Source organism: Schistocerca gregaria, unplaced genomic scaffold (assembly GCF_023897955.1).
Source record: "Schistocerca gregaria isolate iqSchGreg1 unplaced genomic scaffold, iqSchGreg1.2 ptg000395l, whole genome shotgun sequence".
Lineage (NCBI taxonomy): Eukaryota > Metazoa > Arthropoda > Insecta > Orthoptera > Acrididae > Schistocerca > Schistocerca gregaria.
Window position 1 is genome coordinate 229140 of NW_026061834.1, and position 17962 is coordinate 247101.

General features: G+C 48.9%; 31 non-coding genes across 31 annotated transcripts; all 31 read right to left on the reverse strand.

Annotated features, from left to right (window-relative positions):
• Positions 1-519: 519 nt before the first annotated feature.
• Trnas-cga (transfer RNA serine (anticodon CGA)) lies at positions 520-601 on the reverse strand. Its single transcript has one exon. It is a non-coding gene; the product is annotated as a tRNA-Ser (tRNA).
• Positions 602-740: 139 nt separating this feature from the next.
• On the reverse strand, positions 741-813 carry Trnak-uuu (transfer RNA lysine (anticodon UUU)). Its single transcript has one exon. It is a non-coding gene; the product is annotated as a tRNA-Lys (tRNA).
• Positions 814-1349: 536 nt separating this feature from the next.
• On the reverse strand, positions 1350-1422 carry Trnaf-gaa (transfer RNA phenylalanine (anticodon GAA)). The gene has a single exon. It is a non-coding gene; the product is annotated as a tRNA-Phe (tRNA).
• Positions 1423-2007: 585 nt separating this feature from the next.
• Positions 2008-2089, reverse strand: Trnas-uga (transfer RNA serine (anticodon UGA)). The gene has a single exon. It is a non-coding gene; the product is annotated as a tRNA-Ser (tRNA).
• A 688-nt stretch (positions 2090-2777) lies between these two features.
• On the reverse strand, positions 2778-2859 carry Trnas-cga (transfer RNA serine (anticodon CGA)). The gene has a single exon. It is a non-coding gene; the product is annotated as a tRNA-Ser (tRNA).
• Positions 2860-2998: 139 nt separating this feature from the next.
• On the reverse strand, positions 2999-3071 carry Trnak-uuu (transfer RNA lysine (anticodon UUU)). The gene has a single exon. It is a non-coding gene; the product is annotated as a tRNA-Lys (tRNA).
• A 536-nt stretch (positions 3072-3607) lies between these two features.
• Positions 3608-3680, reverse strand: Trnaf-gaa (transfer RNA phenylalanine (anticodon GAA)). Its single transcript has one exon. It is a non-coding gene; the product is annotated as a tRNA-Phe (tRNA).
• A 585-nt stretch (positions 3681-4265) lies between these two features.
• Trnas-uga (transfer RNA serine (anticodon UGA)) lies at positions 4266-4347 on the reverse strand. Its single transcript has one exon. It is a non-coding gene; the product is annotated as a tRNA-Ser (tRNA).
• A 688-nt stretch (positions 4348-5035) lies between these two features.
• On the reverse strand, positions 5036-5117 carry Trnas-cga (transfer RNA serine (anticodon CGA)). Its single transcript has one exon. It is a non-coding gene; the product is annotated as a tRNA-Ser (tRNA).
• A 139-nt stretch (positions 5118-5256) lies between these two features.
• Trnak-uuu (transfer RNA lysine (anticodon UUU)) lies at positions 5257-5329 on the reverse strand. The gene has a single exon. It is a non-coding gene; the product is annotated as a tRNA-Lys (tRNA).
• A 536-nt stretch (positions 5330-5865) lies between these two features.
• On the reverse strand, positions 5866-5938 carry Trnaf-gaa (transfer RNA phenylalanine (anticodon GAA)). The gene has a single exon. It is a non-coding gene; the product is annotated as a tRNA-Phe (tRNA).
• Positions 5939-6523: 585 nt separating this feature from the next.
• Trnas-uga (transfer RNA serine (anticodon UGA)) lies at positions 6524-6605 on the reverse strand. Its single transcript has one exon. It is a non-coding gene; the product is annotated as a tRNA-Ser (tRNA).
• Positions 6606-7293: 688 nt separating this feature from the next.
• On the reverse strand, positions 7294-7375 carry Trnas-cga (transfer RNA serine (anticodon CGA)). The gene has a single exon. It is a non-coding gene; the product is annotated as a tRNA-Ser (tRNA).
• A 139-nt stretch (positions 7376-7514) lies between these two features.
• Positions 7515-7587, reverse strand: Trnak-uuu (transfer RNA lysine (anticodon UUU)). The gene has a single exon. It is a non-coding gene; the product is annotated as a tRNA-Lys (tRNA).
• A 536-nt stretch (positions 7588-8123) lies between these two features.
• Trnaf-gaa (transfer RNA phenylalanine (anticodon GAA)) lies at positions 8124-8196 on the reverse strand. Its single transcript has one exon. It is a non-coding gene; the product is annotated as a tRNA-Phe (tRNA).
• A 585-nt stretch (positions 8197-8781) lies between these two features.
• Positions 8782-8863, reverse strand: Trnas-uga (transfer RNA serine (anticodon UGA)). The gene has a single exon. It is a non-coding gene; the product is annotated as a tRNA-Ser (tRNA).
• A 688-nt stretch (positions 8864-9551) lies between these two features.
• Trnas-cga (transfer RNA serine (anticodon CGA)) lies at positions 9552-9633 on the reverse strand. The gene has a single exon. It is a non-coding gene; the product is annotated as a tRNA-Ser (tRNA).
• A 139-nt stretch (positions 9634-9772) lies between these two features.
• Trnak-uuu (transfer RNA lysine (anticodon UUU)) lies at positions 9773-9845 on the reverse strand. The gene has a single exon. It is a non-coding gene; the product is annotated as a tRNA-Lys (tRNA).
• Positions 9846-10381: 536 nt separating this feature from the next.
• Positions 10382-10454, reverse strand: Trnaf-gaa (transfer RNA phenylalanine (anticodon GAA)). Its single transcript has one exon. It is a non-coding gene; the product is annotated as a tRNA-Phe (tRNA).
• Positions 10455-11039: 585 nt separating this feature from the next.
• Trnas-uga (transfer RNA serine (anticodon UGA)) lies at positions 11040-11121 on the reverse strand. Its single transcript has one exon. It is a non-coding gene; the product is annotated as a tRNA-Ser (tRNA).
• Positions 11122-12030: 909 nt separating this feature from the next.
• Trnak-uuu (transfer RNA lysine (anticodon UUU)) lies at positions 12031-12103 on the reverse strand. The gene has a single exon. It is a non-coding gene; the product is annotated as a tRNA-Lys (tRNA).
• A 536-nt stretch (positions 12104-12639) lies between these two features.
• On the reverse strand, positions 12640-12712 carry Trnaf-gaa (transfer RNA phenylalanine (anticodon GAA)). The gene has a single exon. It is a non-coding gene; the product is annotated as a tRNA-Phe (tRNA).
• Positions 12713-13297: 585 nt separating this feature from the next.
• On the reverse strand, positions 13298-13379 carry Trnas-uga (transfer RNA serine (anticodon UGA)). Its single transcript has one exon. It is a non-coding gene; the product is annotated as a tRNA-Ser (tRNA).
• A 688-nt stretch (positions 13380-14067) lies between these two features.
• Trnas-cga (transfer RNA serine (anticodon CGA)) lies at positions 14068-14149 on the reverse strand. The gene has a single exon. It is a non-coding gene; the product is annotated as a tRNA-Ser (tRNA).
• Positions 14150-14288: 139 nt separating this feature from the next.
• Positions 14289-14361, reverse strand: Trnak-uuu (transfer RNA lysine (anticodon UUU)). Its single transcript has one exon. It is a non-coding gene; the product is annotated as a tRNA-Lys (tRNA).
• A 536-nt stretch (positions 14362-14897) lies between these two features.
• Trnaf-aaa (transfer RNA phenylalanine (anticodon AAA)) lies at positions 14898-14970 on the reverse strand. The gene has a single exon. It is a non-coding gene; the product is annotated as a tRNA-Phe (tRNA).
• Positions 14971-15555: 585 nt separating this feature from the next.
• On the reverse strand, positions 15556-15637 carry Trnas-uga (transfer RNA serine (anticodon UGA)). Its single transcript has one exon. It is a non-coding gene; the product is annotated as a tRNA-Ser (tRNA).
• A 688-nt stretch (positions 15638-16325) lies between these two features.
• Positions 16326-16407, reverse strand: Trnas-cga (transfer RNA serine (anticodon CGA)). The gene has a single exon. It is a non-coding gene; the product is annotated as a tRNA-Ser (tRNA).
• A 139-nt stretch (positions 16408-16546) lies between these two features.
• Trnak-uuu (transfer RNA lysine (anticodon UUU)) lies at positions 16547-16619 on the reverse strand. The gene has a single exon. It is a non-coding gene; the product is annotated as a tRNA-Lys (tRNA).
• A 536-nt stretch (positions 16620-17155) lies between these two features.
• Trnaf-aaa (transfer RNA phenylalanine (anticodon AAA)) lies at positions 17156-17228 on the reverse strand. The gene has a single exon. It is a non-coding gene; the product is annotated as a tRNA-Phe (tRNA).
• A 585-nt stretch (positions 17229-17813) lies between these two features.
• On the reverse strand, positions 17814-17895 carry Trnas-uga (transfer RNA serine (anticodon UGA)). The gene has a single exon. It is a non-coding gene; the product is annotated as a tRNA-Ser (tRNA).
• Between the last annotated feature and the right edge of the window lie 67 nt (positions 17896-17962).

Consider the following 17962-nt stretch of genomic DNA (forward strand, 5'->3'; position numbering starts at 1 on the left):
TGGTTGAAAATCAAACGCTCTACCGACTGAGCTATCGTACAGCTGCGTTGCGTGCGAGTGATTCGCATGACGTAATTACTGGCTTGTGGCTCCAATGGCGACTTCACCGACTTCCCACTGACGCACCGCTGACGCTAGTTTACTGTCGTCTTAAGTGGTCGACATACTTGCAAGTAGCTGCGACATCTTAAGAAAAGAAACGCTGCACCATTGCTTTTGCCGCACTCGAATGACTGAATTGCGATTCTTAAAAAAGAGAGAAATGAATGTTTGCTCTGTCCAACGCTTCCAAGCACGTCTGTGTACTCACGAACTCGGCGTCGACGCGAGAAAATGACGGCAGCGCACTCGTGGGCCTGCGACGGCTTTCTGCAGTCCCAGCGTCAGTGAGAGGTGAACCGGTAGCCACAGAAAGCAGCGGCCGCCGCGACACTCAGTACTGTAAAACGGAAATTTTCGTCTTGTTGAGGATGGCGTCACGTGTGTGAAAATATTTGCTCCTCTTTATGCAAAATCGCACGCAGCCGGTAGGATTCGAACCTACGCTCCCACAGGGAATCTGATTTCGAGTCAGACGCCTTAACTACTCGGCCACGACTGCCGTAGTTCGGGATTTTCTCCCGAAACATGCAACTGATACGGTTTAAAGCACTGTGGCGTCAGAAAACGGCGTAGCTGCATTCTTTTCCGTAGTGTTTCCACCGCTACCAGAGGAATCGCTACCAAAGTATTAAAATCTCCGCCCGAACAGGGACTTGAACCCTGGACCCTTAGGTTAAAAGCCTAATGCTCTACCGACTGAGCTATCCGGGCTCACATGACGTTAGAGATCATCCCACGATGCACAGCTATACATTGACTCATGTCCTTCACAGTTGTGCTATCGCTGCATCGAGCTGTTACTAATTAAACGTCGCCTGAATGCTGTCTACAAACGTGTCGCGCTAAGCTCGTAGCAGACTATCTAAGAATGCTGACACACGATGCAAAAACAAACCGCAGCAGTCGTTAGGTCTCATACGTTGGAGTAGAGGAGTTACGTGTTTTGTCGACACTCACTGGGCAATTGGAAAATTCACAAGTATTTCGAATGCAATGCTTCCCACGTTTTCGCTCATTTCACGGTTCCGTTGGAGACGTTCTTTACCTCCTGACACAAAAAAGGGAACGCAGTCGGTAGGACTTTTCGTATTTTCTTACTTCTCAGGGAGTTGCCTACTGTGTTCCTCTTACGGCAAGCACTAGACAACCTGAACAGTTACAGGACAGAGTCATTTTTGTTCTCGGCTGTACTTACATCATCACAGACTCGGAGCAATTCCATTGGCATCAGCTTCAAAACAAACACTTGCCGAAACCCGCGATCGAACCAGGGACCTTGAGATCTTCAGTCTAACGCTCTCCCAGCTGAGCTATTTCGGCTCACACCTATGTCTGCACAATTGCGCGTCTTCGTTAAACTTCTGAATCGCCGCCAATTTCACAGTCATCTTCGTCTGATAAGACACAGGGAGGCTGGAAGGCGAGCAGCAGATGCAGTGAAGTACCACACACATTTCTTCTGATTCCATCATCGTAAGAAGCAAACATGTCGACTCGATTCATGTAATATCGACTTCGCTGGCGCTAGAAAACCTTTGCTATATCGATGCCACGTGCAACTCGTGTGCAGAGAACGAGACACAAGAAGGAGTGAGTCTCTCCACTATGTGAGAGCCAGTATCTAGCAGAAACACACGCTAAAACATTTGACTTGCGTTAGCTCATAAATTGCTACACGTCACCGTCTGCAAGCTAAAATGGACACATCTGCACTGCCCAGAGAGGCGACACTTGCACTGACACTTGGTGGACGGCAGTGAGACGAGGAGATGAGCTGTGGCTTCTGGGAGCGACTGTAGCGCTGCACCAAAGAACACTGCACATTGCTGGAGACCCACGTGTTTAGTAGAGACGCAACTGCTAGGATGCAGCTGAATGTCCATCTTCTGAGAGCGAGAAAATTTTCGCAGTCGGCAGGACTCGAACCTACGCTCCCAGAGGGAATCTGATTTCAAGTCAGACGCCTTAACCACTCGGCCACGACTGCCGGTGGCAAAAGCGTCTTCCGACAAGTGAAAGTCCAACTTTAGAAGCAATCGAATGGCAGAAAGCTGCGTGGCCTAACTCTTTTCTGTAGTGTTTCCATTGCCAGCACATTAGCCGTTACGAAATTGTATTAATTTTCGCCTAGACATGGCCTTGAACCCAACACCCTTTGGTTGAAAATCAAACGCTCTACCGACTGAGCTATCGTACAGCTGCGTTGCGTGCGAGTGATTCGCATGACGTAATTACTGGCTTGTGGCTCCAATGGCGACTTCACCGACTTCCCACTGACGCACCGCTGACGCTAGTTTACTGTCGTCTTAAGTGGTCGACATACTTGCAAGTAGCTGCGACATCTTAAGAAAAGAAACGCTGCACCATTGCTTTTGCCGCACTCGAATGACTGAATTGCGATTCTTAAAAAAGAGAGAAATGAATGTTTGCTCTGTCCAACGCTTCCAAGCACGTCTGTGTACTCACGAACTCGGCGTCGACGCGAGAAAATGACGGCAGCGCACTCGTGGGCCTGCGACGGCTTTCTGCAGTCCCAGCGTCAGTGAGAGGTGAACCGGTAGCCACAGAAAGCAGCGGCCGCCGCGACACTCAGTACTGTAAAACGGAAATTTTCGTCTTGTTGAGGATGGCGTCACGTGTGTGAAAATATTTGCTCCTCTTTATGCAAAATCGCACGCAGCCGGTAGGATTCGAACCTACGCTCCCACAGGGAATCTGATTTCGAGTCAGACGCCTTAACTACTCGGCCACGACTGCCGTAGTTCGGGATTTTCTCCCGAAACATGCAACTGATACGGTTTAAAGCACTGTGGCGTCAGAAAACGGCGTAGCTGCATTCTTTTCCGTAGTGTTTCCACCGCTACCAGAGGAATCGCTACCAAAGTATTAAAATCTCCGCCCGAACAGGGACTTGAACCCTGGACCCTTAGGTTAAAAGCCTAATGCTCTACCGACTGAGCTATCCGGGCTCACATGACGTTAGAGATCATCCCACGATGCACAGCTATACATTGACTCATGTCCTTCACAGTTGTGCTATCGCTGCATCGAGCTGTTACTAATTAAACGTCGCCTGAATGCTGTCTACAAACGTGTCGCGCTAAGCTCGTAGCAGACTATCTAAGAATGCTGACACACGATGCAAAAACAAACCGCAGCAGTCGTTAGGTCTCATACGTTGGAGTAGAGGAGTTACGTGTTTTGTCGACACTCACTGGGCAATTGGAAAATTCACAAGTATTTCGAATGCAATGCTTCCCACGTTTTCGCTCATTTCACGGTTCCGTTGGAGACGTTCTTTACCTCCTGACACAAAAAAGGGAACGCAGTCGGTAGGACTTTTCGTATTTTCTTACTTCTCAGGGAGTTGCCTACTGTGTTCCTCTTACGGCAAGCACTAGACAACCTGAACAGTTACAGGACAGAGTCATTTTTGTTCTCGGCTGTACTTACATCATCACAGACTCGGAGCAATTCCATTGGCATCAGCTTCAAAACAAACACTTGCCGAAACCCGCGATCGAACCAGGGACCTTTAGATCTTCAGTCCAACGCTCTCCCAACTGAGCTATTTCGGCTCACACCTATGTCTGCACAATTGCGCGTCTTCGTTAAACTTCTGAATCGCCGCCAATTTCACAGTCATCTTCGTCTGATAAGACACAGGGAGGCTGAAAGGCGAGCAGCAGATGCAGTGAAGTACCACACACATTTCTTCTGATTCCATCATCGTAAGAAGCAAACATGTCGACTCGATTCATGTAATATCGACTTCGCTGGCGCTAGAAAACCTTTGCTATATCGATGCCACGTGCAACTCGTGTGCAGAGAACGAGACACAAGAAGGAGTGAGTCTCTCCACTATGTGAGAGCCAGTATCTAGCAGAAACACACGCTAAAACATTTGACTTGCGTTAGCTCATAAATTGCTACACGTCACCGTCTGCAAGCTAAAATGGACACATCTGCACTGCCCAGAGAGGCGACACTTGCACTGACACTTGGTGGACGGCAGTGAGACGAGGAGACGAGCTGTGGCTTCTGGGAGCGACTGTAGCGCTGCACCAAAGAACACTGCACATTGCTGGAGACCCACGTGTTTAGTAGAGACGCAACTGCTAGGATGCAGCTGAACGTCCATCTTCTGAGAGCGAGAAGATTTTCGCAGTCGGCAGGACTCGAACCTACGCTCCCAGAGGGAATCTGATTTCAAGTCAGACGCCTTAACCACTCGGCCACGACTGCCGGTGGCAATAGCGTCTTCCGACAAGTGAAAGTCCAACTTTAGAAGCAATCCAATGGCAGAAAGCTGCGTGGCCTAACTCTTTTCTGTAGTGTTTCCATTGCCAGCACATTAGCCGTTACGAAATTGTATTAATTTTCGCCTAGACATGGCCTTGAACCCAACACCCTTTGGTTGAAAATCAAACGCTCTACCGACTGAGCTATCGTACAGCTGCGTTGCGTGCGAGTGATTCGCATGACGTAATTACTGGCTTGTGGCTCCAATGGCGACTTCACCGACTTCCCACTGACGCACCACTGACGCTAGTTTACTGTCGTCTTAAGTGGTCGACATACTTGCAAGTAGCTGCGACATCTTAAGAAAAGAAACGCTGCACCATTGCTTTTGCCGCACTCGAATGACTGAATTGCGATTCTTAAAAAAGAGAGAAATGAATGTTTGCTCTGTCCAACGCTTCCAAGCACGTCTGTGTACTCACGAACTCGGCGTCGACGCGAGAAAATGACGGCAGCGCACTCGTGGGCCTGCGACGGCTTTCTGCAGTCCCAGCGTCAGTGAGAGGTGAACCGGTAGCCACAGAAAGCAGCGGCCGCCGCGACACTCAGTACTGTAAAACGGAAATTTTCGTCTTGTTGAGGATGGCGTCACGTGTGTGAAAATATTTGCTCCTCTTTATGCAAAATCGCACGCAGCCGGTAGGATTCGAACCTACGCTCCCACAGGGAATCTGATTTCGAGTCAGACGCCTTAACTACTCGGCCACGACTGCCGTAGTTCGGGATTTTCTCCCGAAACATGCAACTGATACGGTTTAAAGCACTGTGGCGTCAGAAAACGGCGTAGCTGCATTCTTTTCCGTAGTGTTTCCACCGCTACCAGAGGAATCGCTACCAAAGTATTAAAATCTCCGCCCGAACAGGGACTTGAACCCTGGACCCTTAGGTTAAAAGCCTAATGCTCTACCGACTGAGCTATCCGGGCTCACATGACGTTAGAGATCATCCCACGATGCACAGCTATACATTGACTCATGTCCTTCACAGTTGTGCTATCGCTGCATCGAGCTGTTACTAATTAAACGTCGCCTGAATGCTGTCTACAAACGTGTCGCGCTAAGCTCGTAGCAGACTATCTAAGAATGCTGACACACGATGCAAAAACAAACCGCAGCAGTCGTTAGGTCTCATACGTTGGAGTAGAGGAGTTACGTGTTTTGTCGACACTCACTGGGCAATTGGAAAATTCACAAGTATTTCGAATGCAATGCTTCCCACGTTTTCGCTCATTTCACGGTTCCGTTGGAGACGTTCTTTACCTCCTGACACAAAAAAGGGAACGCAGTCGGTAGGACTTTTCGTATTTTCTTACTTCTCAGGGAGTTGCCTACTGTGTTCCTCTTACGGCAAGCACTAGACGACCTGAACAGTTACAGGACAGAGTCATTTTTGTTCTCGGCTGTACTTACATCATCACAGACTCGGAGCAATTCCATTGGCATCAGCTTCAAAACAAACACTTGCCGAAACCCGCGATCGAACCAGGGACCTTTAGATCTTCAGTCTAACGCTCTCCCAACTGAGCTATTTCGGCTCACACCTATGTCTGCACAATTGCGCGTCTTCGTTAAACTTCTGAATCGCCGCCAATTTCACAGTCATCTTCGTCTGATAAGACACAGGGAGGCTGAAAGGCGAGCAGCAGATGCAGTGAAGTACCACACACATTTCTTCTGATTCCATCATCGTAAGAAGCAAACATGTCGACTCGATTCATGTAATATCGACTTCGCTGGCGCTAGAAAACCTTTGCTATATCGATGCCACGTGCAACTCGTGTGCAGAGAACGAGACACAAGAAGGAGTGAGTCTCTCCACTATGTGAGAGCCAGTATCTAGCAGAAACACACGCTAAAACAATTGACTTGCGTTAGCTCATAAATTGCTACACGTCACCGTCTGCAAGCTAAAATGGACACATCTGCACTGCCCAGAGAGGCGACACTTGCACTGACACTTGGTGGACGGCCGTGAGACGAGGAGATGAGCTGTGGCTTCTGGGAGCGACTGTAGCGCTGCACCAAAGAACACTGCACATTGCTGGAGACCCACGTGTTTAGTAGAGACGCAACTGCTAGGATGCAGCTGAACGTCCATCTTCTGAGAGCGAGAAAATTTTCGCAGTCGGCAGGACTCGAACCTACGCTCCCAGAGGGAATCTGATTTCAAGTCAGACGCCTTAACCACTCGGCCACGACTGCCGGTGGCAATAGCGTCTTCCGACAAGTGAAAGTCCAACTTTAGAAGCAATCCAATGGCAGAAAGCTGCGTGGCCTAACTCTTTTCTGTAGTGTTTCCATTGCCAGCACATTAGCCGTTACGAAATTGTATTAATTTTCGCCTAGACATGGCCTTGAACCCAACACCCTTTGGTTGAAAATCAAACGCTCTACCGACTGAGCTATCGTACAGCTGCGTTGCGTGCGAGTGATTCGCATGACGTAATTACTGGCTTGTGGCTCCAATGGCGACTTCACCGACTTCCCACTGACGCACCGCTGACGCTAGTTTACTGTCGTCTTAAGTGGTCGACATACTTGCAAGTAGCTGCGACATCTTAAGAAAAGAAACGCTGCACCATTGCTTTTGCCGCACTCGAATGACTGAATTGCGATTCTTAAAAAAGAGAGAAATGAATGTTTGCTCTGTCCAACGCTTCCAAGCACGTCTGTGTACTCACGAACTCGGCGTCGACGCGAGAAAATGACGGCAGCGCACTCGTGGGCCTGCGACGGCTTTCTGCAGTCCCAGCGTCAGTGAGAGGTGAACCGGTAGCCACAGAAAGCAGCGGCCGCCGCGACACTCAGTACTGTAAAACGGAAATTTTCGTCTTGTTGAGGATGGCGTCACGTGTGTGAAAATATTTGCTCCTCTTTATGCAAAATCGCACGCAGCCGGTAGGATTCGAACCTACGCTCCCACAGGGAATCTGATTTCGAGTCAGACGCCTTAACTACTCGGCCACGACTGCCGTAGTTCGGGATTTTCTCCCGAAACATGCAACTGATACGGTTTAAAGCACTGTGGCGTCAGAAAACGGCGTAGCTGCATTCTTTTCCGTAGTGTTTCCACCGCTACCAGAAGAATCGCTACCAAAGTATTAAAATCTCCGCCCGAACAGGGACTTGAACCCTGGACCCTTAGGTTAAAAGCCTAATGCTCTACCGACTGAGCTATCCGGGCTCACATGACGTTAGAGATCATCCCACGATGCACAGCTATACATTGACTCATGTCCTTCACAGTTGTGCTATCGCTGCATCGAGCTGTTACTAATTAAACGTCGCCTGAATGCTGTCTACAAACGTGTCGCGCTAAGCTCGTAGCAGACTATCTAAGAATGCTGACACACGATGCAAAAACAAACCGCAGCAGTCGTTAGGTCTCATACGTTGGAGTAGAGGAGTTACGTGTTTTGTCGACACTCACTGGGCAATTGGAAAATTCACAAGTATTTCGAATGCAATGCTTCCCACGTTTTCGCTCATTTCACGGTTCCGTTGGAGACGTTCTTTACCTCCTGACACAAAAAAGGGAACGCAGTCGGTAGGACTTTTCGTATTTTCTTACTTCTCAGGGAGTTGCCTACTGTGTTCCTCTTACGGCAAGCACTAGACAACCTGAACAGTTACAGGACAGAGTCATTTTTGTTCTCGGCTGTACTTACATCATCACAGACTCGGAGCAATTCCATTGGCATCAGCTTCAAAACAAACACTTGCCAAAACCCGGGATCGAACCAGGGACCTTTAGATCTTCAGTCTAACGCTCTCCCAACTGAGCTATTTCGGCTCACACCTATGTCTGCACAATTGCGCGTCTTCGTTAAACTTCTGAATCGCCGCCAATTTCACAGTCATCTTCGTCTGATAAGACACAGGGAAGCTGAAAGGCGAGCAGCAGATGCAGTGAAGTACCACACACATTTCTTCTGATTCCATCATCGTAAGAAGCAAACATGTCGACTCGATTCATGTAATATCGACTTCGCTGGCGCTAGAAAACCTTTGCTATATCGATGCCACGTGCAACTCGTGTGCAGAGAACGAGACACAAGAAGGAGTGAGTCTCTCCACTATGTGAGAGCCAGTATCTAGCAGAAACACACGCTAAAACATTTGACTTGCGTTAGCTCATAAATTGCTACACGTCACCGTCTGCAAGCTAAAATGGACACATCTGCACTGCCCAGAGAGGCGACACTTGCACTGACACTTGGTGGACGGCAGTGAGACGAGGAGATGAGCTGTGGCTTCTGGGAGCGACTGTAGCGCTGCACCAAAGAACACTGCACATTGCTGGAGACCCACGTGTTTAGTAGAGACGCAACTGCTAGGATGCAGCTGAACGTCCATCTTCTGAGAGCGAGAAAATTTTCGCAGTCGGCAGGACTCGAACCTACGCTCCCAGAGGGAATCTGATTTCAAGTCAGACGCCTTAACCACTCGGCCACGACTGCCGGTGGCAATAGCGTCTTCCGACAAGTGAAAGTCCAACTTTAGAAGCAATCCAATGGCAGAAAGCTGCGTGGCCTAACTCTTTTCTGTAGTGTTTCCATTGCCAGCACATTAGCCGTTACGAAATTGTATTAATTTTCGCCTAGACATGGCCTTGAACCCAACACCCTTTGGTTGAAAATCAAACGCTCTACCGACTGAGCTATCGTACAGCTGCGTTGCGTGCGAGTGATTCGCATGACGTAATTACTGGCTTGTGGCTCCAATGGCGACTTCACCGACTTCCCACTGACGCACCGCTGACGCTAGTTTACTGTCGTCTTAAGTGGTCGACATACTTGCAAGTAGCTGCGACATCTTAAGAAAAGAAACGCTGCACCATTGCTTTTGCCGCACTCGAATGACTGAATTGCGATTCTTAAAAAAGAGAGAAATGAATGTTTGCTCTGTCCAACGCTTCCAAGCACGTCTGTGTACTCACGAACTCGGCGTCGACGCGAGAAAATGACGGCAGCGCACTCGTGGGCCTGCGACGGCTTTCTGCAGTCCCAGCGTCAGTGAGAGGTGAACCGGTAGCCACAGAAAGCAGCGGCCGCCGCGACACTCAGTACTGTAAAACGGAAATTTTCGTCTTGTTGAGGATGGCGTCACGTGTGTGAAAATATTTGCTCCTCTTTATGCAAAATCGCACGCAGCCGGTAGGATTCGAACCTACGCTCCCACAGGGAATCTGATTTCGAGTCAGACGCCTTAACTACTCGGCCACGACTGCCGTAGTTCGGGATTTTCTCCCGAAACATGCAACTGATACGGTTTAAAGCACTGTGGCGTCAGAAAACGGCGTAGCTGCATTCTTTTCCGTAGTGTTTCCACCGCTACCAGAGGAATCGCTACCAAAGTATTAAAATCTCCGCCCGAACAGGGACTTGAACCCTGGACCCTTAGGTTAAAAGCCTAATGCTCTACCGACTGAGCTATCCGGGCTCACATGATGTTAGAGATCATCCCACGATGCACAGCTATACATTGACTCATGTCCTTCACAGTTGTGCTATCGCTGCATCGAGCTGTTACTAATTAAACGTCGCCTGAATGCTGTCTACAAACGTGTCGCGCTAAGCTCGTAGCAGACTATCTAAGAATGCTGACACGCGATGCAAAAACAAACCGCAGCAGTCGTTAGGTCTCATACGTTGGAGTAGAGGAGTTACGTGTTTTGTCGACACTCACTGGGCAATTGGAAAATTCACAAGTATTTCGAATGCAATGCTTCCCACGTTTTCGCTCATTTCACGGTTCCGTTGGAGACGTTCTTTACCTCCTGACACAAAAAAGGGAACGCAGTCGGTAGGACTTTTCGTATTTTCTTACTTCTCAGGGAGTTGCCTACTGTGTTCCTCTTACGGCAAGCACTAGACAACCTGAACAGTTACAGGACAGAGTCATTTTTGTTCTCGGCTGTACTTACATCATCACAGACTCGGAGCAATTCCATTGGCATCAGCTTCAAAACAAACACTTGCCGAAACCCGGGATCGAACCAGGGACCTTTAGATCTTCAGTCTAACGCTCTCCCAACTGAGCTATTTCCGCACATACCTATGATTGCACACTTGCGCGTCTTCGTTAAACTTCTGAATCGCCGCCAATTTCACAGTCATCTTCGTCTGATAAGACACAGGGAGGCTGAAAGGCGAGCAGCAGATGCAGTGAAGTACCACACACATTTCTTCTGATTCCATCATCATAAGAAGCAAACATGTCGATTCGATTCATGTAATATCGACTTCGCTGGCGCTAGAAAACCTTTGCTATATCGATGCCACGTGCAACTCGTGTGCAGAGAACGAGACACAAGAAGGAGTGAGTCTCTCCACTATGTGAGAGCCAGTATCTAGCAGAAACACACGCTAAAACATTTGACTTGCGTTAGCTCATAAATTGCTACACGTCACCGTCTGCAAGCTAAAATGGACACATCTGCACTGCCCAGAGAGGCGACACTTGCACTGACACTTGGTGGACGGCAGTGAGACGAGGAGATGAGCTGTGGCTTCTGGGAGCGACTGTAGCGCTGCACCAAAGAACACTGCACATTGCTGGAGACCCACGTGTTTAGTAGAGACGCAACTGCTAGGATGCAGCTGAACGTCCATCTTCTGAGAGCGAGAAAATTTTCGCAGTCGGCACGACTCGAACCTACGCTCCCAGAGGGAATCTGATTTCAAGTCAGACGCCTTAACCACTCGGCCACGACTGCCGGTGGCAATAGCGTCTTCCGACAAGTGAAAGTCCAACTTTAGAAGCAATCCAATGGCAGAAAGCTGCGTGGCCTAACTCTTTTCTGTAGTGTTTCCATTGCCAGCACATTAGCCGTTACGAAATTGTATTAATTTTCGCCTAGACATGGCCTTGAACCCAACACCCTTTGGTTGAAAATCAAACGCTCTACCGACTGAGCTATCGTACAGCTGCGTTGCGTGCGAGTGATTCGCATGACGTAATTACTGGCTTGTGGCTCCAATGGCGACTTCACCGACTTCCCACTGACGCACCGCTGACGCTAGTTTACTGTCGTCTTAAGTGGTCGACATACTTGCAAGTAGCTGCGACATCTTAAGAAAAGAAACGCTGCACCATTGCTTTTGCCGCACTCGAATGACTGAATTGCGATTCTTAAAAAAGAGAGAAATGAATGTTTGCTCTGTCCAACGCTTCCAAGCACGTCTGTGTACTCACGAACTCGGCGTCGACGCGAGAAAATGACGGCAGCGCACTCGTGGGCCTGCGACGGCTTTCTGCAGTCCCAGCGTCAGTGAGAGGTGAACCGGTAGCCACAGAAAGCAGCGGCCGCCGCGACACTCAGTACTGTAAAACGGAAATTTTCGTCTTGTTGAGGATGGCGTCACGTGTGTGAAAATATTTGCTCCTCTTTATGCAAAATCACACGCAGCCGGTAGGATTCGAACCTACGCTACCACAGGGAATCTGATTTCGAGGCAGACGCCTTAACTACTCGGCCACGAGTGCCGTAGTTTGGGACTTTCTCCCGCACCATGCAACTGATACGGTTTAAAGCACTGTGGCGTCAGAAAACGGCGTAGCTGCATTCTTTTCCGTAGTGTTTCCACCGCTACCAGAGGAATCGCTACCAAAGTATTAAAATCTCCGCCCGAACAGGGACTTGAATCCTGGACCCTTAGGTTAAAAGCCTTATGCTCTACCGACTGAGCTATCCGGGCTCACATGACGTTAGAGATCATCCCACGATGCACAGCTATACATTGACTCATGTCCTTCACAGTTGTGCTATCGCTGCATCGAGCTGTTACTAATTAAACGTCGCCTGAATGCTGTCTACAAACGTGTCGCGCTAAGCTCGTAGCAGACTATCTAAGAATGCTGACACACGATGCAAAAACAAACCGCAGCAGTCGTTAGGTCTCATACGTTGGAGTAGAGGAGTTACGTTTTTTGTCGACACTCACTGGGCAATTGGAAAATTCACAAGTATTTCGAATGCAATGCTTCCCACGTTTTCGCTCATTTCACGGTTCCGTTGGAGACGTTCTTTACCTCCTGACACAAAAAAGGGAACGCAGTCGGTAGGACTTTTCGTATTTTCTTACTTCTCAGGGAGTTGCCTACTGTGTTCCTCTTACGGCAAGCACTAGACAACCTGAACAGTTACAGGACAGAGTCATTTTTGTTCTCGGCTGTACTTACATCATCACAGACTCGGAGCAATTCCATTGGCATCAGCTTCAAAACAAACACTTGCCGAAACCCGTGATCGAACCAGGGACCTTTAGATCTTCAGTCTAACGCTCTCCCAACTGAGCCATTTCGGCCCACACCTATGTCTGCACACTTGCGCGTCTTCGTTAAACTTCTGAATCGCCGCCAATTTCACAGTCATCTTCGTCTGATAAGACACAGGGAGGCTGAAAGGCGAGCAGCAGATGCAGTGAAGTACCACACACATTTCTTCTGATTCCATCATCGTAAGAAGCAAACATGTCGACTCGATTCATGTAATATCGACTTCGCTGGCGCTAGAAAACCTTTGCTATATCGATGCCACGTGCAACTCGTGTGCAGAGAACGAGACACAAGAAGGAGTGAGTCTCTCCACTATGTGAGAGCCAGTATCTAGCAGAAACACACGCTAAAACATTTGACTTGCGTTAGCTCATAAATTGCTACACGTCACCGTCTGCAAGCTAAAATGGACACATCTGCACTGCCCAGAGAGGCGACACTTGCACTGACACTTGGTGGACGGCAGTGAGACGAGGAGACGAGCTGTGGCTTCTGGGAGCGACTGTAGCGCTGCACCAAAGAACACTGCACATTGCTGGAGACCCACGTGTTTAGTAGAGACGCAACTGCTAGGATGCAGCTGAACGTCCATCTTCTGAGAGCGAGAAGATTTTCGCAGTCGGCAGGACTCGAACCTACGCTCCCAGAGGGAATCTGATTTCAAGTCAGACGCCTTAACCACTCGGCCACGACTGCCGGTGGCAATAGCGTCTTCCGACAAGTGAAAGTCCAACTTTAGAAGCAATCCAATGGCAGAAAGCTGCGTGGCCTAACTCTTTTCTGTAGTGTTTCCATTGCCAGCACATTAGCCGTTACGAAATTGTATTAATTTTCGCCTAGACATGGCCTTGAACCCAACACCCTTTGGTTGAAAATCAAACGCTCTACCGACTGAGCTATCGTACAGCTGCGTTGCGTGCGAGTGATTCGCATGACGTAATTACTGGCTTGTGGCTCCAATGGCGACTTCACCGACTTCCCACTGACGCACCGCTGACGCTAGTTTACTGTCGTCTTAAGTGGTCGACATACTTGCAAGTAGCTGCGACATCTTAAGAAAAGAAACGCTGCACCATTGCTTTTGCCGCACTCGAATGACTGAATTGCGATTCTTAAAAAAGAGAGAAATGAATGTTTGCTCTGTCCAACGCTTCCAAGCACGTCTGTGTACTCACGAACTCGGCGTCGACGCGAGAAAATGACGGCAGCGCACTCGTGGGCCTGCGACGGCTTTCTGTAGTCCCAGCGTCAGTGAGAGGTGAACCGGTAGCCACAGAAAGCAGCGGCCGCCGCGACACTCAGTACTGTAAAACGGAAATTTTCGTCTTGTTGAGGATGGCGTCACGTGTGTGAAAATATTTGCTCCTCTTTATGCAAAATCGCACGCAGCCGGCAGGATTCGAACCTACGCTCCCACAGGGAATCTGATTTCGAGTCAGATGCCTTAACTACTCGGCCACGACTGCCGTAGTTCGGGATTTTCTCCCGAAACATGCAACTGATACGGTTTAAAGCACTGTGGCGTCAGAAAACGGCGTAGCTGCATTCTTTTCCGTAGTGTTTCCACCGCTACCAGAGGAATCGCTACCAAAGTATTAAAATCTCCGCCCGAACAGGGACTTGAACCCTGGAACCTTAGGTTAAAAGCCTAATGCTCTACCGACTGAGCTATCCGGGCTCACATGACGTTAGAGATCATCCCACGATGCACAGCTATACATTGACTCATGTCCTTCACAGTTGTGCTATCGCTGCATCGAGCTGTTACTAATTAAACGTCGCCTGAATGCTGTCTACAAACGTGTCGCGCTAAGCTCGTAGCAGACTATCTAAGAATGCTGACACACGATGCAAAAACAAACCGCAGCAGTCGTTAGGTCTCATACGTTGGTGTAGAGGAGTTACGTGTTTTGTCGACACTCACTGGGCCATTGGAAAATTCGCAAGTATTTCGAATGCAATGCTCCCCACGTTTTCGCTCATTTCACGGTTCCGTTGGAGACGTTCTTTACCTCCTGACACAAAAAAGGGAACGCAGTCGGTAGGACTTTTCGTATTTTCTTACTTCTCAGGGAGTTGCCTACTGTGTTCCTCTTACGGCAAGCACTAGACAACCTGAACAGTTACAGGACAGAGTCATTTTTGTTCTCGGCTGTACTTACATCATCACAGACTCGGAGCAATTCCATTGGCATCAGCTTCAAAACAAACACTTACCGAAACCCGGGATCGAACCAGGGACCTTCAGATCTTTAGTCTAACGCTCTCCCAACTGAGCTATTTCGGCTCACACCTATGTCTGCACACTTGCGCGTCTTCGTTAAACTTCTGAATCGCCGCCAATTTCACAGTCATCTTCGTCTGATAAGACACAGGAACGCTGAAAGGCGAGCAGCAGATGCAGTGAAGTACCACACACATTTCTTCTGATTCCATCATCGTAAGAAGCAAACATGTCGACTCGATTCATGTAATATCGACTTCGCTGGCGCTAGAAAACCTTTGCTATATCGATGCCACGTGCAACTCGTGTGCAGAGAACGAGGCACAAGAAGGAGTGAGTCTCTCCACTATGTGAGAGCCAGTATCTAGCAGAAACACACGCTAAAACATTTGACTTGCGTTAGCTCATAAATTGCTACACGTCACCGTCTGCAAGCTAAAATGGACACATCTGCACTGCCCAGAGAGGCGACACTTGCACTGACACTTGGTGGACGGCAGTGAGACGAGGAGATAAGCTGTGGCTTCTGGGAGCGACTGTAGCGCTGCACCAAAGAACACTGCACATTGCTGGAGACCCACGTGTTTAGCAGAGACGCAACTGCTAGGATGCAGCTGAACGTCCATCTTCTGAGAGCGAGAAAATTTTCGCAGTCAGCAGGACTCGAACCTACGCTCCCAGAGGGAATCTGATTTCAAGTCAGACGCCTTAACCACTCGGCCACGACTGCCGGTGGCAATAGCGTCTTCCGACAAGTGAAAGTCCAACTTTAGAAGCAATCCAATGGCAGAAAGCTGCGTGGCCTAACTCTTTTCTGTAGTGTTTCCATTGCCAGCACATTAGCCGTTACGAAATTGTATTAATTTTCGCCTAGACATGGCCTTGAACCCAACACCCTTTGGTTGAAAATCAAACGCTCTACCGACTGAGCTATCGTACAGCTGCGTTGCGTGCGAGTGATTCGCATGACGTAATTACTGGCTTGTGGCTCCAATGGCGACTTCACCGACTTCCCACTGACGCACCGCTGACGCTAGTTTACTGTCGTCTTAAGTGGTCGACATACTTGCAAGTAGCTGCGACATCTTAAGAAAAGAAACGCTGCACCATTGCTTTTGCCGCACTCGAATGACTGAATTGCGATTCTTAAAAAAGAGAGAAATGAATGTTTGCTCTGTCCAACGCTTCCAAGCACGTCTGTGTACTCACGAACTCGGCGTCGACGCGAGAAAATGACGGCAGCGCACTCGTGGGCCTGCGACGGCTTTCTGCAGTCCCAGCGTCAGTGAGAGGTGAACCGGTAGCCACAGAAAGCAGCGGCCGCCGCGACACTCAGTACTGTAAAACGGAAATTTTCGTCTTGTTGAGGATGGCGTCACGTGTGTGAAAATATTTGCTCCTCTTTATGCAAAATCGCACGCAGTCGGCAGGATTCGAACCTACGCTCCCACAGGGAATCTGATTTCGAGTCAGATGCCTTAACTACTCGGCCACGACTGCCGTAGTTCGGGATTTTCTCCCGAAACATGCAACTGATACGGTTTAAAGCACTGTGGCGTCAGAAAACGGCGTAGCTGCATTCTTTTCCGTAGTGTTTCCACCGCTACCAGAGGAATCGCTACCAAAGTATTAAAATCTCCGCCCGAACAGGGACTTGAACCCTGGACCCTTAGGTTAAAAGCCTAATGCTCTACCGACTGAGCTATCCGGGCTCACATGACGTTAGAGATCGTCCCACGATGCACAGCTATACATTGACTCATGTCCTTCACAGTTGTGCTATCGCTGCATCGAGCTGTTACTAATTAAACGTCGTCTGAATGCTGTCTACAAACGTGTCGCGCTAAGCTCGTAGCAGACTATCTAAGAATGCTGACACACGATGCAAAAACAAACCGCAGCAGTCGTTAGGTCTCATACGTTGGAGTAGAGGAGTTACGTGTTTTGTCGACACTCACTGGGCCATTGGAAAATTCACAAGTATTTCGAATGCAATGCTTCCCACGTTTTCGCTCATTTCACGGTTCCGTTGGAGACGTTCTTTACCTCCTGACACAAAAAAGGGAACGCAGTCGGTAGGACTTTTCGTATTTTCTTACTTCTCAGGGAGTTGCCTACTGTGTTCCTCTTACGGCAAGCACTAGACAACCTGAACAGTTACAGGACAGAGTCATTTTTGTTCTCGGCTGTACTTACATCATCACAGACTCGGAGCAATTCCATTGGCATCAGCTTCAAAACAAACACTTACCGAAACCCGGGATCGAACCAGGGACCTTCAGATCTTTAGTCTAACGCTCTCCCAACTGAGCTATTTCGGCTCACACCTATGTCTGCACACTTGCGCGTCTTCGTTAAACTTCTGAATCGCCGCCAATTTCACAGTCATCTTCGTCTGATAAGACACAGGGAGGCTGAAAGGCGAGCAGCAGATGCAGTGAAGTACCACACACATTTCTTCTGATTCCATCATCGTAAGAAGCAAACATGTCGACTCGATTCATGTAATATCGACTTCGCTGGCGCTAGAAAACCTTTGCTATATCGATGCCACGTGCAACTCGTGTGCAGAGAACGAGGCACAAGAAGGAGTGAGTCTCTCCACTATGTGAGAGCCAGTATCTAGCAGAAACACACGCTAAAACATTTGACTTGCGTTAGCTCATAAATTGCTACACGTCACCGTCTGCAAGCTAAAATGGACACATCTGCACTGCCCAGAGAGGCGACACTTGCACTGACACTTGGTGGACGGCAGTGAGACGAGGAGATGAGCTGTGGCTTCTGGGAGCGACTGTAGCGCTGCACCAAAGAACACTGCACATTGCTGGAGACCCACGTGTTTAGTAGAGACGCAACTGCTAGGATGCAGCTGAACGTCCATCTTCTGAGAGAGAGAAAATTTTCGCAGTCGGCAGGACTCGAACCTACGCTCCCAGAGGGAATCTGATTTCAAGTCAGACGCCTTAACCACTCGGCCACGACTGCCGGTGGCAATAGCGTCTTCCGACAAGTGAAAGTCCAACTTTAGAAGCAATCCAATGGCAGAAAGCTG